Source organism: Bos indicus x Bos taurus, chromosome 2 (genome assembly GCF_003369695.1).
Source record: "Bos indicus x Bos taurus breed Angus x Brahman F1 hybrid chromosome 2, Bos_hybrid_MaternalHap_v2.0, whole genome shotgun sequence".
NCBI lineage: Eukaryota > Metazoa > Chordata > Mammalia > Artiodactyla > Bovidae > Bos > Bos indicus x Bos taurus.
Window position 1 is genome coordinate 41,766,037 of NC_040077.1, and position 17,655 is coordinate 41,783,691.

Here is a 17,655-nt window from a genome sequence, read left to right on the forward strand (position 1 = left end):
TGAACTCTAGAAACCTATGGAAATGGTTTCTCTATGAAAAGATCTACAATCTATTTGAATAGGAAAAACTAAGTGCTGTAAAATATTTATAGGCAATAAGTATCTAATAATAGTTACATAAGTATCATAATAGCTTTACATCTAATTGTCTACAGCTAATTGTTTTACCTAATTACAATGATAAAATGAATCATATAACCCTATAGACAAACATAAATCCTGTATACTATTCACAGGTTTAGGACATTTGGCACAGATCCAAAACTTTTTACTAGGAATAAATGATTTTGGTTCTCACATTCAAACTTTCTCTGTAGAAACTAAGAAATCAGGTGCTAACTTTCACAAGGAATAATTATTGATCTTAAAAGATTAATTAAATCAGTAGTTAATATGTGACCTATACAAAGTCTTTCTGTAAAAGCAGTATACAGTGAAACTGAAAAATAAAATTCTAGTTCACAAATGAATCTATCTATACAACCAATGATTATTTCTGAATAGAGATTTTCAAGCTTCATAGCACATTAGCAGCCCCTGACACACCCTGAAAAAACTACACTTCCATGTTTGGGTAATTCTCTCAGGTTTAGATTTAATTGGCCGGGAATGGGGCCAGATCTTTGATACTGCGTAAAGGTCCTAAGTGATTCTACTGTGCTGCTAAATTTACTAGATCGGAAACACTGATCTAGTAACTTAGATTTAGGATGTTCATTCAGGTACACTTGACCCTTGAACAACATGGGTTTGAACTGCTTGGGTCCATTTATATGCAAATATTTTAAATAGTAAATGCCACAGAACTACACAATCCAGTGTTGGGTGAGTCATCTGATGTGGAGGAACCTTGGATACCAAGGGCCTGGTATAAAGTATACTCAGATTAACCTCTGTGTTATTCAATGGTAGTTTGAGATTGTTAGAAAACTCAATGTTTTTTCTCAAAATTATGTCCTCTTCTGCCATAGGATGTGCTCGTGTCCTCTAACTGAACAGTGTATTTCATTGAAAACCGCAATATAATATTGTATTTGGACACCTACCATATCACAGAGTTCTCTATTTCTCCCAGTGCTATCACTGTTTTACACTCAGGCAATTAACTGTCCATCAGTTGGAGCAGCAGAGCCTCACTTGGTCTGAGCTGTTTTATTACTTCTAGTCTTGCTGGGTTCCTATCATGGACAGTATCATTGACCTACTGAGTTGTAATCAGAAACAGTAATAAAGCTAAGCAGATGCTAATTATGACGTAGCCATGACCCTCACATGACTGGGGTTTTGGAAGTCCATGGAAATAACTATGTAAGGTACCACACTGCTGAATACTCTATTTAATGAAATGAGGAACAGAAATTGCTACAATTATCCTATTATAATGTAACTAAGTGCTTAAGAATGTTAAATGATGCATTTTTAATGATCAGTTCAGAGTGCCCATTCACTTGTATATTTACTAGTAAAGAACAAATGCATTTAACTTAAATACATGTATTGAGTTTCATCTTATAGTTGGTAATGATTCCTACAAATATGTGAGAAATATATAATAAATGGCAACAATAAATTACATGTTAACTGTAAGAATGACTCAAATAAGTTTCACTTTTACTTGAAAAGTAACAAAATCTTTCAAAAATTTGCAATTGCTCAAAAAAAAAAATCCTGTAATTTCTGAAGATGGATGCTACTAGGACTTTTTTTTTTTTTTTGTATTTGAAATGGCAGTTAGCTCTCTCAAACAGTTCAGAGATATTATTCTGCCTTAAATAATATCTACAGCTGTAGCCAGTGCTATGTGGCATGTTCTGTTCTAAGTTAACTGCTCTGTAGTGTCACGCATGAACTATTTACATACACCTGTGCAGACCTTAAGTGTTCAGGGTATTTAGAAAGTATAAAACCTTCATTATAGTTGAGTTAGCTAAGATGATCTTTTTAAGCATCTCTACAATGTCACACCAACCAATTCAATCAATTACATGGGGGGCGGGGGGAAGTAATCACCCAAATGGCTTGGTAATAAATCTTTATAGTTGCTAATGTTAATCATTCAAACAAAAGTCTTAAGTGTCCTTCAATTAATTTTGGCTCCCTATAATGCTCTTTTTTTGGATTGCAAAATCATCTAAAAACACTTCAGATCTAAGATGCTGAACTTTGAAATCTGCTTCACTGAATAAAAGCTTCAATTTTTTAACCCTTCCTATTTAAATCCTTTGGAAGTCCTTTTGATGATGTTTCTTTAGCTACTCCATATTCTCACAGATAATCTCCCTTTACAAATCATTTACTTCCCTCCTCCCACCCACTCTCCAAGACCCTACTATGTCAGTAAACACCTGGCTGAGCACACTAGGTTCTCTGTCCTTGCCTGACTACATTCTTTTTATCAATATTAATATTATACAGACAAAGGTCTGTATAGTCAAAGCTATGGTTTTCCAGTAGTCATCTATGGATGTGAGAGTTGGACCATAAAGAAGGCTGAGCACTGAAGAATTGATGTTTTTGAATTGTGGTGTTGGTGAAGACTCTTGAGAGTCCCTTGGACTGCAAGGAGATCAAAGCAGTCAATCCTAAAGGAAAGCAGTCCTGAATATTCATTGGAAGGACTGATGCTGAAGCTGAAGCTATAATACTTTGGCCACCTGATGAGAAGAGCTGACTGATTGGAAAAAAACTCTGATGCTGGGAAAGATAGAAGGCAGGAGGAGAAGGGGACGACAGAGGACGAGATGGTTGGATGGCATCACCGAATCAATGGACATGAGTTTAAGCAAACTCCGGGAGATGTTGAAGGACAGGTAAATCTGGCCTGCTGCAGTTCATGGGGTCAGAAAGAGTATTCAGGACTAAGCGCCTGAACAACAACAAGAAATATTAGTTCTTGGGTAAACTTGCCATTCCTCATCCACTTCTGTTCCTAAAACCTTGAGAATCATTGAAATAGCAACAGGCTGAGGTCATCTGGTCACGATAAAAGTCCATGTTATTGACTCTCTGCTCAGGCCATGAACAGCTAACAATCCTTTTCTCTGTTTACTTGTTTACCTTGTCTCATCTTATATGAATCTTCCCCAAAAGTTTCAGACTCTTCTCAAAAAACTGAAGAGTAAATCAATGCATAAAATCTAAACTCTCTCAGTCCTGAAGTCTAACCTCTCTCAATTTCTATGTTAATATTGTGTGTTTCTCAGGGCCTCTTCCTTCTTCTTGTCTTGGTGGGGGGTGGGGGATGTCTCCTCTCCTCTGAATGTGGAATAGTATTCATTCTTTTGCCTCAGTCAGCTCTTTTCTGACTATAAGCACACTTTTTCTTTCTGTTTTAAAATCACACATTGATTGACTGAGCTTCAACAATATTGTGTATTTTACAAATGGAAGGCTTATGGCAACTCTGAGCCAAGTCTGTGCTTAGTTGCTTAGTTGTGTCTGACACTTTGTGACCCAATGAACTGTAGCCCACCAAGCTCTTCTGTCAATGGGGATTCTCCAGGAAAGAATACTGGAGTGGGCTTCCATGCCCTCCTCCAGGGGATCTTCCCAACCAGGTCAATATATTACAGTGGGATTCTTTACTGATTGAGCCATAAGGAAAGCCCTTACTGGTGTCATTTTTCCAAGAGCATTTGCCTACACTATGTCTCTGTGTCAATTTTGGTAAATTCATAGTATTTCAAACTTTTAAATTATTATATTTGCTACGCTGATCTGTAATCAGTTATCTTTGACATTACTATTGTAGTTTGGGCACCATGAACCATGCCCTTATAAAACTGGCAACTTCATCAATCAATGAAGACCTACAAGACCTTCTAGAACTAACACGAAAAAAAGATGTCCTTTTCATCATAGAGGACTGAAATGCAAAAGTAAGAAGTCAAGAAACACCCAGAGTAACAGGCAAATTTGGCCTTGGAGTATGGAATGAAGCAGGGCAAAGTTTAACAGACTTTTGCCAAGAGAACACACTGGTCATACCAAACACCCTCTTCCAACAACACAAGAGACAACTCTACACATGGACATCACCAGATGGTCAACACCGAAATCAGATTGATTATAATCTTTGAAGCCGAAGATGGAGAAGCTCTATACAGTCAGCAAAAAACAAGACTGGCAGCTGACTGTGGCTCGGGTCATGAACTCCTTATTGCCAAATTTCAGACTTAAATTGAAGAAAGTAGGGAAAACCACTAGACCATTCAGGTATGACCTAAATCAAATCCCTTACAATTATACAGTGGAAGTGACAAATAGATTCAAGGGATTAGATCTGATAGACAGAGCGCCTGAAGAACTATGGACAGAGGTTCTGACATTGTACAGGAGGTAGTGATCAAAACCATCCCCAAGAAAAAGAAATGCAAAATGGCAAAAGGTTGTCTGAGGAGGCCTTACAAATAGCAGTGAAAAGAAGAGAAACGAAAGGCAAAGGAGAAAAGGAAAGATATACCCATCTGAATGCAGAGTTCCAAAGAATAGAAAGAAGAGATAAGAAAGACTTCCTCAGTGAACAATGCAAACAAATAGAGGAAAACAATAGAATGGAAAGACTTAGAGATCTCCTAAGAAAATTAGAGATCTCTTCAAAGCAACATTTCATGCAAAGATGGACACAATAAAGGACAGAAACGTTATGGACCTAACAGAAGCAGACGATATTAAGAAGAGGTGGCAAGAATACATAGAACTATACAAAAAAGATCTTAATGACCCAGATAACCATGATGGGGTGATCACTCACCTAGAGCCTGACATCCTGAAGTGTTACGTCAAGGCTTAGGAAGCACCACTATGAATAAATCTAGTAGAGATGATGGAATTCCAGCTGAGCTATTTCAAATCCTGAAAGATGATGTACTCAATACGCCAGCAAATTTGGAAAATTCAGCAGTGGCCACAGGAATGGAAAAAGTGTTTTCATTCCAATCTCAAAGAAAAGCAATGCCAAAGAATGTTCAAACTACCACACAATTGCACTCATTTCACACACTAGCAAGGTAATGCTCAAAATTCTCCAAGCTAGGCTTCAAAAGTTCATGAACCAAAAACTTCCAGTGAATTCAAGCCGGATTTAGAAAAGGCAGAGGAACCACAGATCAAATTGCCAACACCCTTTGTATCATAGAAAAAACAAAAGAATTCCAGAAAAACATCTACTTTTGAGTCATTAACTATACCAAAGCTTTTGACTGTGTGGATCAAAACAAACTGGAAAATTCTTAAAGAGATGGGAATACCAGAACACCTTACATGCCTCCTGAGAAACCTGTGTGCAGGTCAAGAAGCAACAGCTAGAACAGGACATGCAACAATGGACTGGTTCCAAATTGGGAAAGGAATACATCAAGGCTGTGCATTGCACCCTGCTTATTTAACTTCTATGCAGAGTACATCATGTGAAATGCTGGGCTGGATGAAGTACAAGCTGGAATCAACAAAGCCAGGGAAAACACCAATAACCTCAGATATGCAGATGACACCACCACAAGTACCACGTAGTCAAAGCTATGGTGTTTCCAGTATTCATGTAGACTATAGTCCACTATTCATGGATATAAAGAAGGCTGAGCACTGAAGAATTGATACTTTTGAACTGTGGTGTTGGAGAAAACTCTTGAAATTCCCTTGGACTGAAAGGAGATCAAATCAATCAATCCTAAAGGAATTCAACCCTGAATATTCATTGGAAGAACTGATGCTGAAGCTCCAAATACTTTTGCCACCTGATGTGAAGAGCCAACTCATAAGAAAAGGCCTTAATGCTGGGAAAGATTGAAGGTAGTAGAAGGGGATGACAGAGGACGAGATGGATGGATAGCATCACCAACTCAATGGGCATGAGTTTGAGTAAACTCTGACAGATGGTGACGGACAGGGAAGCCTGGCATGCTGCAGTTGTGGGAGATGGTGAAGAACAGGGAAGACTGGCATGCTGCAGTCCATGGGGTTGCAAGGAGTTGGACATGACTGAGCAACTAAACAAGAATCAATCAATGCTGTTAGTGTCCTGACTTCAATACCATCCAACTTTTCCCCTATTTCTCTTCTTCTCCTTGGGCCTCTCTGTTCCCTGAGACCAACTGGTATCCCTACAATGATTTCTAAGTGTTCAAGTGAAAGAAAAAGTCACACATATCTCACTTCAAATAAACAACTAGAAATGAGTCAGCTTAGTGAGGAAGGTGTGATAAAAGTCAAGACAGTCCTAAAGATAGGTCTCTTGTACCAAATAAATACGTTGTGAATGCAATGAAAAACTTCTTGAAGAAAATTAAAAGTGCTACTCCAGTAAACCATGAATAATAAGAAAGCAAGACAGTCTTATTGCTGATATGGAGAAGATTTGAGTGGTCTGCATAGAAAATCAAATCAGCTACATTTCCTAATCAAAACTTAATCTGGAGCAAGGCCCTAACTCTCTTCACTTTTATCAAGCCAGAAAGAAGAAAGTTTGGAAGCTAGAAGAGGTTGCTTTATAAAGTTTAAGGAAAGGAGCTGTCTCTATAACATAAAAATCAAAGGGAAGAGGCAAGTGCTGATGTAGAAGCTTCAAATTATGTGGAACTCTAGCTGAGATAATTAAGGAAGGTCACTATAGTAACAGCATATTTTCCATGTAGATTAAACAGCCTTATATTGGCTGAAAATGCCATCTTAGCATCTACAGCTAGAGAGGAGAAGTCAATGCTTGGGTTTCAAAGCTTCAGTGGATAGTCAGTCTTATCAGGGGCTAGTGAAACTGGTGACTTTAAGTTGAAGCCAATGCTACTTTATCATTCTGAAAACCCTAAAGTCCTTGAGAATTGTGCTGTATCTACTCTACCTGTTACCTCTAAAGGGAGCAACAAAGCCTGGATGATAGCACATCTGTTTACAACACGGTTTATTGAATATTTTAAGCTCATTATTGAGACCTACTGCTCAGAAAAAAAGATTTCTTTCAAAATATTATTGTTCATTGACAATTCATCTGGTCACCGTAGAGCGCTAATGGAGATGTACAACAACATTAATATTGTTCTCATGCTTGCTAACACAACATCCATTCTGCAGCCCATGGATCAAGCAGTACTTTTGATTTTCACGTCTTAATCCTTAAGAAATACACTTCATTAGGTTGTAGTTGTCATTGGTAGTGATTCCTCTGATGGATCTGGGAAAAATCAATCGAAAACTTTCTGGAAAAGATTCACCCATCTAGATGCCATTAAGAACATTCACACTTCATGGGAAGAGGTCATAATATCAATATTACTAGGAATTTGGAGCAAGTTAATTGCAATCCTCAAGAACGACTTTGAGGGGTTCAAAACTTCAGTGCAGGATACAACTGCAGATGTGGTAGAAATATCAAGAGAACTAGAATTAGAGATGGAGCCTAAAGATGTGCCTGAACTGCTGCAAACTCATAAGAAAACTTTATGATGTGGAATTGCTTCTTATTAATGAGCAGAGAAAGTTTATGGAGATGGAATCTATTCCTGGTGAAGAGTCTGTGAAAACTGGGGAATGACAACAAAAGATTTAGAAACTATATAAACTTAGTTGATAAAGCAGTGACAGGATTTGAGAGGACTGACTCCAGTTTTGAAAGGATTTCTGTAAATACAATGTTATCTAATAACATTACACGCTACAGAGAAATAGTTTGTGAAAGGAAGAGTCAATCGATGTGGTAAGCTTTACTGTCTTAAGAAATTTCTACAATCACACCAACTTTCTAGTAAGCCCACCCTGATTTGTCAGTAGGCATAAACAGCAATATCCAGGCAAGACCCTTCACCCCTGTAGGCTCAGATAATGGTTAGAATTTTTTAGCAAGTATTTTTTAGCTAAGGTATATACATTGCTTTAGATGCAGTGCTCTTGCATACTTAATAGACTACAGCATGATATAAACATAACTTTTAAGTGCACCAGGATACCAGAAAATGTCTTTCTCACTTTAACCCAATATTCACTTTATTGCAGCAGCCTGGAGCCAAACCCACAACCTCTAAGGTATACCTGCAACCTTTCAGCTACCTGTTCATTGACTATTGAAAGTGAGTTGCTCAGTCACGTCTGACACTTTGTGACCCCATGAACTGTAGCCCGCCAGCTTCTTCTATCCATGAGATTCTCTGTCCATAGGATTCTCTAAGCAAGAATATTGGAGTAGTTTGTCATTTCCTTCCCCAAGGGGTCTTCCCAACCCAGGGATCAAACTCAGGTCTTCTGCATTGCAGGCAGATTCTTCACTGGCTGAGCCATCAGGGAAGTCTCTGTTCATTGACTATTACATCTGTATGTCATGCCTTTGATTTTTAGATTGTCCCTTTGAGCTTACAAAACTGCTCAATTAAGTTCTGCCCTAAACTACATCTTCACTCCATTCTATTGCTCATTTAAACCAGGGACATTTATTTTCTGTATCTTTCACTGGTGACCTTATTGAAAGGATGCTTTTTACATACTCCCTCAACTCCTCTTGACCTTCTAACTAGAATCTGGATCTTTCTCCCATCCCTGCAATAACTTCTTTCTGGAAGAGACTATTGATTATGAACTTCAATAGCCTTTCCTCTGAAAGCATTTAACACAATCTATCAGCCTCCTTGCTTGAAATTCTTTTCACCTCTGACTCCCACTGCATTGTTCTAGAGAGTTTTCTCCTTCTACCAATTTGAATATTGTATGATACTTATTGATGCCCCTTCCTTTCCATTGCTGGATGTCAGATCTCAAAATGTAGTCTTCTCAAGGGTCTCTCAGAGGACCTTTTCTCTTTCTAAACTCTTTACTTGGTCTTATGCCTTTAGCGTCACCTCTATGAGGTTGACTCTTAATTTAGGTAGTCTCTTCTCTGCATTGGTTGTGCTCTTTCAATAACTCATTAGATGCTTTCTTTAAAAAACTCCTCCTGACTCTGCTCAGTGTATATAACAGAGAAAGTGCTACCATGTCTGCTTCTCTTTCAAAGACCTCTATTTCCTTCTAAAGTCCTAAGACTTTATTCATCAGATTTTATTTCATCAAACCACTATTCAGCACCTTTATCATTTTGCCTCATTCAGTCATTTCCCACATACTTCCTCCTTTTTAAGTATTTTTTGACACATCTCTTTTACCCAATTTTCATCCTTATTTCTAACTATTTGTTATGGAATGTTCTTGCTTCTGCAGTCTGCAACTTCCAAAATGTATTCTACAAACCATAGCCTGATTAATTTCTCTAAATAAAAATTCCTCTTAAAACATTAACCAGATGTTCGAAAATCTGTATTTAAAAAATTTCAGATTTTATATTATTTTGCCATCAGTGACCTAGAGCTACCCAATGAGCTCCTTCATTTAACTATCTTTATGTATTTAAAGTGCTTAGTGGGCTTCTCAGGTGGCGCTAGTAGTAAAGAACCTGCCTGCCAAAGCAAGAGGTACAGAAGACATGGGTTCAATTGATCCCTGGATCAGGAAGATCCCCTGGAGGAGGGCATGCATCCCATTCCAGTATCCTTGCCTGGAAAATCCCATGGACAAGGGAACCTGGGGGCATACAGTCCATGAGGTCACAAAGAGTCAGACATGACTGAAGCAATTAAGCATGTACACATGCAAAAAGTTTAGTTGTTTGCAGTAAATGCTTCACACTTTCAAACCTTAGTACATCTATTCATCCATTTGCCACTTAAATCTTCCTTTGTAAACTCCCCTTAAATGTTTAAACCTGCTCCAGGTTGATGTAATATTTATGTAGTCCATACAGGCTGGCTTTGGTACAAACCTCTTCCCTCCAATCTGGTTGTCATCTTTCCCTTCTTGCTTGTACTATAGCACTGTTTCTCTTGAGGCAACTGTCACTTCTTATTGAGTATTATATTTATTACTATAAACATCTTACCACTTTTATAAGTACAGTTAATATATTGGTTTAATAGTAATAGACATTTATTGAACAAGTGAAATAAAAAAGAAAGAATATGTATCCCCGTGTCCATATCGTCAAAGTTACCTGCAACTGTATTTCTGAAACTGTGAAAAAAAAAATTATTTGCTTACATCTGCTAAATTGATAATAAAGATGGCTTCATGAATTCCAGGATATTTAAAGACCTTATCATCTAGTAAGAATTTTGGGAATTGAGTTTGATAGTATTTTAAGAAATAAAGATATAAAGCTTTACAACAACACAGAGTAGTGAAGAACTTGAAAAGTAAGGATTTGACAAGGAAAAATACTGACAATTTTCATCAAAACTTCATAAGGCAAAAGAAATTGTGATAGAATACATTTTATTATTCAGTAATGCTAAAGTGGAATGATGCATTTTCACCAATAAGACGATATATCCTGTATTTTACACTGGGCTGGTATAAGCACCGTGTGTATGAAAAGAAGGTACACAGTAAAGAGACTCCAAGATGAAGCTAGTTAGTTTTAGGAGTATGGACTTTGTATCTGGACTGACTAGGTGTGAAGCTCAATTCCACAATGTGACCTTCAGCAAGTCCCTTTTCCGTTCTTTAATTTGATCATCTATAAGTTGGGGATATGCGTTAATGTATGTGATACTCTTAGAATAGTATCAGCACTAAGCAAGTACTGCACGCTTAAATTTTAGTTTTAGTGAAGAAGAGAAAAACATCTGTTTGTCAAGATGATAATCAGCTTTATCTTATTTTCAGACTCTAATCAATTTTTATTAGAAGTGTAATATTTTAGTGCTTTAAAATCCCTACAGATTTGATCAACCAAATATAACTGCAGTGTATTTGAATATTTTGTTCAGGGACCCCTAAGTAGTTGATGGTCCAGTTGAGAAAAAAATTCCTTCTATATATCAATCATCTATCTCTCCATCTAACCAGCTTCCAGTTATCCATATAACTCACACAACAAAATATTTGATATAGCTAATTTGAAAGTCTTTTCCTGATTTCAAGCTCCAAATTTATGTACCATGTTTTTCTGTGAATGTTAGTACTGCTCTTCAAAGCAATTTCTTTTAAAGTTATTGAAACATCACTTCTTCTCACTAATCCTTTGATATACTAGGATTCTATTTAATCTTACTTGGCAAATAACCAGGGTCTCTGGAGAAAAGTCTGAAGAAGATTTGTGAGACTATAGCTCAGCTTTCGGCTGTTATTTGCAGTGGTCAAATTCCACAGTATCTAGACAATCAGTTTTAGCTCTGCATTAATAATATTTCTCACATATTATAAACCATGATAAAGAGAAATGAAAAGCATAAACATTTTATTATTTATACAAATGTGAGGCAAATAGCTGAAATAGTTCCATAAGTTTGATTTTGTTCAAGTCATAAAAAAAAAATAATGACTTCAATTGGTTAACCACTGTGAATGTTTAGAAACTAAAGGAAATTTAGACACTGAGTTTCTCTCCTTCCTTCTGTATTCTGTCAACTATACTTAATATAAAAAAAGAAGAAAAGAAAGAAAGGAAGCAGAGGCATAAACTATTCTTTTACTAGAGTAAATAATGAATAATTGCATATTGAATGTAATTAAAGGTTTTTGGATAGAAAAAAGCAGGAAGTTTAGTGGAATATTGCACATCACAACACTGATTTGAACATATGTTTGAGTAAGAAGATGCAGCTTTTGGTACAGAAGAAACTGTTACTTTAAGAGTTATGCCAACTTAGGCTCTGAGCAGGAAGCTTGTTCAGATCCTGCAGAGTCTATGGAACACAAATAATTTCAAAGCTATATTTAAAGGATAAGAAAAAAATTAAAGTTCTGCCCAATAGGGACAAATGGCTTGTTTTTCTGCCAAAGAATCCATTTATCAAGAAGTACTAGAATCAAATACATTAACTTGTGCTTAAGGACCTATAGTCCCAAAGAAGGAACAGTTTTTTTTCTTTTTCCTAAATCCTTTTTCATAATCCTCAGCACTTGATAAAACTCTAAACTTCCAAAGAGGATATACAGTAAATGGTGCAAATTCCCTTATTTTTTTTCATTTAATGCTTTAGATGGGTCAAAATAAAAAATGGGGCCAGATGTTTAAAAATGTTTTTGTTAATTAATTATTCCATATATAAATATGATAGTTTATTTATCACCATGTAAACTTTCTGTACTAGTCTTGTTTCCATCTCATTTCAACAGATTGCTAGGAAACTCTTGCAAATTATCCCCTAAACCATTAGGAAGTAATATACTATAAAGGTGCTATTTTCTCCAAAGAATATAAAGATTCCACCTGGGGTAGAATATTTTTTTCTCAAAATCAACATATATTAGATTTCAATACAAGTAGGTATGAATGTTGAACTGTTGAACATTCTTAAGTTCAACTCTTTTGAAATCTACTCTATGCACAAACTTCACTTTCTCTGTGCTGTTTCTTTAGCATCTCTTATTTTAAAGAGGTGTCTCACAGGCATTATCTCTGCTTCTTTTATCCAATTTAAAAGTGCAATTTTCACTGGACTGAGGAAAATAAAGTCGATAGCTAAAAACTAAGAAATATATCACAAGTTACTAGTATATAATAACAAATATTGTCTCAGACTTTACAGAATAAGTGTATTTCACTTATTATACTTCCTAATAAATTGGAGTCAGTGATTATTTGGGGGGAGTGGGAAATCAAACTGGCAAAAGGTATCAGGATATTAAAACAAATTTCATATTGCTTGAATGCATAATTCTAAAGAGACTATATTATATGCAAAAACTGTAGATCACAGATGCAAATGGCAAAAAAATAAAGTGTAAAACTCTCAGGTTGACTTTGATTATTGAAAATTGAAAAAGAGCTTGGTAAATAATTTAGATATTACCAACCATTAAAATTTTTATCTGTGAAAATGTTTAATGGCATAGAAAGATACTTAGTTAATATACCAACTTTTAAAGTGTGGAGAAATTTATTTGGAAAGAAATGCGCTGGAAGTAAATATAACAAAATACTAAAGAACTGGCTCACTGGTGTTCTGTTTAAAAATACAGATATTTTTCACATTTATTTTTCAATCCATGTATCTTATATTATCAGAAATAAAGTTAAAATTACCTTTAAAATAGTCTCAAATTTCATGTAATGTTTTATAGCACTTCACCAGTTAAAAGCAAGGCAAGGAGGATAATTTTCCATTTCAGTGTTAAGAAGAATTGGTAAATTCTCAATAGGAGGAGCTTGAAATATAACTCAGAGCCTCCAAAGCCAACTTCAATGCCCCTTCTGTCATATCATATTAGAAGGACACAGGAAATAATATACATGAACACTATGAGTAATTAATAATAATTGTAACCCAAGTTGTTATTAATACTATTGTTTAATTTATTTGATTTTCTTTATAAATTCCTAATTTCAATTGAGAGAAAAATACATGTATGAGATTATACAAGTGTTAACAAAAATGGACAAAGTAAAATGTGTCAGAAATAAAAAACTGATCATGGCATTTATGCTTCATTCATTCAGTATTATGCTAGCATGGATTAGAAGACAATCTAGAACTCTTGTTTTGCTTGAGAAAAATATTGAACATGGTACTCAAAGTAAGAATGGAGTTTTACTAAGAATATTAATAATGACAAAATGTGAAAAAAGAAGTCCATTAAGTAAGACACAAAGGGGAAAGATAAATAGACTTGATAAATAACCCTGCAGACTTTTAATTAAGTAATCTATTTTAATCAGTGAGAAATTAAAGTAGAAACTAATATCTTTATAACTATTTATTTAGGGTTACTTGCAGGGCATACTTAAGAGATAAACACAATCAGTAAGATTTAAGAGTCAGGTTCTTTTTCAGAAGCACACACCTCTCTATCAGCTGACTTTGTTTAAATCCTGTACCTCCACTCTCTCCACTTGTGCTGGCCTTTTCCTTATCCAGTAGACTTATGGCTGATGCCAGACACTGAGCAGGGCTTGTGTGTTCGATGACTTTCAAACTCAGCCATTTTTCAGGCAGTAGCCTCTCAATCAAAGATTATAAATGATTTAAAAGATTGTGCTGCTCTTAGTTGCTCAGTCATGTCCGACTCTGCGACTCCATGGACTGTAGTCTTCCAGGCTCCTCTGTCCATGGGGATTCTCCAGGCTAAAATACTGGAGTGGTTGCCATGCCCTCCTCCAGGGGATCTTCCCAACCTAGGGATCGATCCCACATTGTAGGCGAATTCTTTACTGTCTGAGCCATCAAGGAAGCCCTTTAAAAGATTACAGCCATGCAAATAAAAATATGTGAAGCCAATTAGTTGCAATAAGCATACTTCTCTCACCTGTGATTGGGACACAGATCCAGAGAAACATTTCTCCAAGTGCAAGAATGAAAAATGACAGTTGATCCTCAGCCTCAGAATCAGGGAGACACACATTAAAAAAGGAACTGGGGGATTGGGCTAAAGTTTCATGCTATTTCTACATGGGCATCTTTTACTCAATTCCTCCTGATTATGCCAAGTAGGAATATTGGACCATTGTAGCAAAATCTTCTTATTTCTAAAGAATAGCTTGAAATTTAGATTTTTATTTTAAATATCTCATTTTAAAAACACTGGTAATTTTAATAAATGCCGAACATTATATAGGCCAAAGAAAACACATCTATAGAGCATATTTGACACACAAGCTCTGGTTAATGACCTCTGGTTTAATAATTTGATTACTATATTGTTGTACATATAGTTGAGATATTTCTGAAAAGTCATATAATCTGATGACTAAAATGTCAAGGACAGTTTACTGATTACAGAAAACTAAATAGAAAGAACAACGCTGGATTATGTATGCTATTATTCCACACTCATAACTTCACAAATGCCAAGCATTTCATCAACTCCATTTATTATCAAAAAGAAAATATCAAAGACCAGAGGTTGACAATAGAATAATAAATATAACCATCATAAACTTTACTTTAAATGCAGCATAACTAAGGTTAGGTTACAAGTTCAAGTTGTTTCTCTGTGTATGCAGATGTGTGATTGTATTTCTAAATGATGACTAACTAGCCAATTATAGTCCCTAGAAAGTTCTGTCATAACTGACATTTTAAATGAAGCATTCTGAAGATGGCGGAGGAGTAGGACGGGGAGAACACTTTCTCCCCCACAAATTCATCAAAAGAGCAGTTAAACGTCGAGTAAATTCCACAAAACAACTTTTGAATGCCGGCAGAGGACATCAGGCACCCAGAAAAGCAACCCAACTCTTCGAAAGGAGGTAGGAAAAAATATTAAAAACAAAAAAAAAGAGACAAAAGAGGGAGGGACGGAGTTCCGTCCCGGGAAGGGAATCTTAAAAAGAGAGAAGTTTCCAAACATCAGGAAACCTTCTCACAGCCGAATCTGCGCCGAGCTTTGGAAGCACAGAGGGCAATATAACAGGGAGAAAAAATAAATAAACAATTAAAAACTCGCAGATTGCGAGCCCTACGGTAACTCCCCCAGTAGAGAAGCAGCGCAGACGCCTGCATCCGCCATTAGCAAACCGGGGCTGGGCAGGGAGGCGCGGTGTGGGCTGCATAGCTGAGAGTAAGAATCTGGCCTGAATACCCTGAGCGCTATCTGAGCGAAATAATTTGGGCTAGCAAACCAGACTGTGGGATACCTACCACGCGAAAAGCCAGCCCTAACCTAAGACCGCCAGGCCCGCGCACAGAACAAAGGACTGAACAGAGATAGCCGGCTGCAGACCTTCCCCCTCCGGTGACAGGCAGCCAGAGCCGGAAGGGGGCAATCGCAGCCCCAGAGAGACATTATCTATAAAATTGTAAGCAGGCTTCTTTGCTAACTAAAACTTCTTGGGGGTCTGGACGGTCAACATCTGCCTGAGAAGGTGCGCCGGTTTTACATCCAGATAACCGAGTGGCGGGGAGGCGATAAGTCGCAGCATTGGCGCTCGCCTGGGAAGAGCAAATTGGCGCTCCGACCTGGGAAGAGCACAAAACGCAGGCCCAACTGAGTCTGCGCCTCTGAGGACTACCCGAGTGCCTGAACCTGAGCGGCTTGGACCTGGGAGGTGCATGCAGCCCAGGGCCAGCCTCGGATTGTTCCCGGCGAAACAACCTAGAGTCCGAGCAGTGTGGACAGGGAGGCTACACGCGCCGTGAGTGGGGGCAGACCCAGGGTGGCTGAGGCACTGCGAGCCCACGCCAGTGTTATTTGTTTGCAGCATCCCTCCCCACAGCGCGACTGAACAAGTAAGCCTAAAAAAAAAAAAAAAAAAAAAGTGTCCTCCACCGTGCCCTTTGAGTCAGGGCGGAAACCAGATACTGAAGAGACTAACAAACAGAAGAAGATATAACAGAGGGAAACGCCTTGGAAGCTACAGGCAATAGATCAAAATCCTGTGGTTACTACGGACTACATAGGAAGGGGCCTATAGATCTTGAGAAATATAAATCTGACCAAGGAACTAGCCAAAAATGAACTGAACCCACAACACCCAAAAAAAAAAAAAAAAAAAAAAGCCCTAGATATATTTTTATTATTTTTACGATCATTCTTTCTTTTTTTTTTTTAATTAAAAAAAAAAATTTTAAGTCCTCTATTGTTCCTTTAATTTTCACTTTTATAACCTATTACTTTGCAAAAAAAAAAAAAAAAAGACCCTATTTTTTTCTTCTTCAGCAAACTTCATATATATATATTCTATAATTTTTTGACCTTGTTTTTTTTTGTTGTTGTTCTTGTTTTTGTTTTTTCCTTCTTTTCTTTAACATTGTATTTTTGAAATTCCAAACTCTACTCTAGATTTTTAATTTTCGCTTTTTGGTATATGTTATCAATTTTGTACCTATAGTTTTTTTTATATAATTTCTGTGACTTTTTTTTTTTTTTTCCTTTTTTTTTCTTCTTCTCTGTTTCTTTCTCTTCTTCTTTTATATAACATCGTATATATGAAATTCCAAACTTTACTCTAGATTTTTAATTTATGCTTTTTGGTATTTGATATCAATTTTGTACCTGTATTTTCTTTATAATTTTTGTGACATTGTTCGTATTTGTTTGTTTGTTTTCTCTCTTTCTTTTCCTTCTTCTTTTCTTTAACATCGTATTTTTGAAATTCCAAACTCTACTCTAGATTTTTAATTTTCGCTTTCTGGTATTAGTTATCAATTTTGTACCTGTACTTTCTTTATAATTTTCGCGACCTTGTTTTTGTTTGTTCGTTCTTTCTCTCTTTCTTTTCCTTCTTCTTTTCTTTAACATCGTATTTTTGAAATCCCAAACTCTACTCTAGATTTTTAATTTTTGCTTTTATGTATTTGTTACCAATTTTGTACCTTTAAGGACCCAATCTTCAGGACCCATTTTTCACTAGGGAGTGAGATTACTGGCTTGACTGCTCTCTCTCCCTTTGGACCCTCCTTTTTCTCCACCAGGTCGCCTGTGTCTCCTCCCTAACCCCTCTCTACTCTACCCAACTCTGTGAATTTCTGTGTGTTCCAGACGGTGGAGAACACTTAGGGAACTGATTACTGGCTGGATCTGTCTCCCTCCTTTTCATTCCCCCCTTTTATCCTTCTGGCCACCTCTGTTACCTTCCTCCTTCTTCTCTTCTCTGTATAACCCCGTGAACATCTCTGAGTGGTCCAGTTGTGGAGTGCACATAAGGAAGTGACTACTGGCTAGCCCACTCTCTCCACTATTGATTCACCTCACCTCATT

The 17,655-nt window shown here is 36.8% G+C and overlaps 1 protein-coding gene across 6 annotated transcripts in view; it reads right to left on the reverse strand.

Moving 5' to 3' along the window:
• The window catches only part of GALNT13 (polypeptide N-acetylgalactosaminyltransferase 13), a 666,740-nt gene that overhangs the window by 224,646 nt on the left and 424,439 nt on the right, over positions 1-17,655 (reverse strand). The window lies entirely within an intron of this gene.